We start from the raw sequence: 1,380 nt of genomic DNA, 5'->3' as shown, positions 1-1,380 counted from the left end.
GGCCAATAATAATTAAATATTAAAAAGAAATTCAAAAGAGATAGAACCGATCCACTAGGATGGAACATATACAAAGACACACAATATGGTACAAACTTGCATTGAACTGTCTTCATAAAGCTTGAACGAGGATAAACTTTATAAAAAATATATATTTCATCCGAACAATTTAAATTACTAAATGTAACTGTTATCTTTTAAATAAACTTTACGTCAAATCGGCTAAAGGGAGAACATAGATTAAGTGTTTAGTGCAAGTACAAACGGAAGGTACATGAGAATCAAATAGAATTTAAGCTAACAAAAACAACATATCCAAAACAAATCTACGTTAGGCCTATATTAGGCCTAGGCACTATATTGAAAAAAAAATTGTAAACTTTTCAAAAATTCGGCCAAATAAAATTTGGCCGTGACTTTTAAAACGTTACGGCCAGGAAAATTTGTATACGTCCAGATTTGAGAAATCTGGCCGTCAAAAAGGTCAAATGGCAACCCTGCTAGGGTTTGCAGTAAGGGACTGACTATACGTACAGCGGCTGTGTATACAATAAAAGTGGTTTTGTTATATGCACAGCAGGATTTTTAAAGATTAAAAATATGTTGCATCAAACAAATTAACAACAGAAAGCAATAAAATAAGCCACTGTGCGTATAAGATACACAAGTTCTTTATATACACAGCCGCTGTGCGTACAAGATCCGTCCTGCCAATTATATACACAGCCACTGTGCGTATAAGATCCGTGAAGTCCATTATATACACAGCTGCTGTACATATAAGATTAGTTCTGTACCTTATATACACAGCCGCTGTGCGTATAAGATCCGTTAGGCCATTATATACACAGCCGCTGTGCGTATAGCCTTGTCCTTGCAGTAATTTTGCATGACGTCACTAGAGTAAGCCACACCTCCCATCCCTCGCCTGATTTTTAAGTCGTTTGGTCGTATTAGCATTGACCTCGGCGATGTGGTGTGGGTAAAAAGTGCAAAAGGAAATTTTTGAACGAGGTCTTTTTGACAGTCATTGAACCGAAAGTGTAGTCCAGTCCAGAAAGGGTATGTACAAATATTATAGGTTACTAATTCACACAATCCCACATTTTGTGGCAACTTAAGAAAAAATCTTTACATTTTGACCCATGCATGAGCTTTTAGGCCTAGATTTAGTAGGAGACATTTATAGTTTATGCAAACGCAAGTACGCACTTAATTTACTAGGCCTGGGGGTCTATGCATTACAGTGCAATAATAATAATAATTTATTGGCTCTCTCTTTCAAAGCAGAGGAACACTCTCACGCAGGAGAGGTTCGACCATACAACAGAACAAAAGTTACAAGTAAAGATAAATTCATAAAAAAAGAGACAATAGTAA

At 36.1% G+C, this 1,380-nt stretch overlaps 1 protein-coding gene across 1 annotated transcript in view; it reads left to right on the top strand.

Moving 5' to 3' along the window:
* The first annotated feature begins 350 nt into the window (after window positions 1-350).
* Window positions 351-1,380, top strand: part of LOC117120894 (gamma-butyrobetaine dioxygenase-like) — a 22,596-nt gene continuing 21,566 nt past the window's right edge. The window contains exon 1 of the mRNA XM_033265991.1: window positions 351-1,062. The gene's annotated coding sequence lies outside the window, so the exon portion shown is untranslated. The remainder of the gene's footprint in view (window positions 1,063-1,380) is intronic.

This window comes from Anneissia japonica, unplaced genomic scaffold (genome assembly GCF_011630105.1).
Source record: "Anneissia japonica isolate Jap-2015-1 unplaced genomic scaffold, ASM1163010v1 scaffold8878_len57093_cov105, whole genome shotgun sequence".
NCBI lineage: Eukaryota > Metazoa > Echinodermata > Crinoidea > Comatulida > Comatulidae > Anneissia > Anneissia japonica.
Note: the sequence above shows the minus strand (reverse complement) of the source record. Positions and strands in the feature narration are given on the sequence as shown.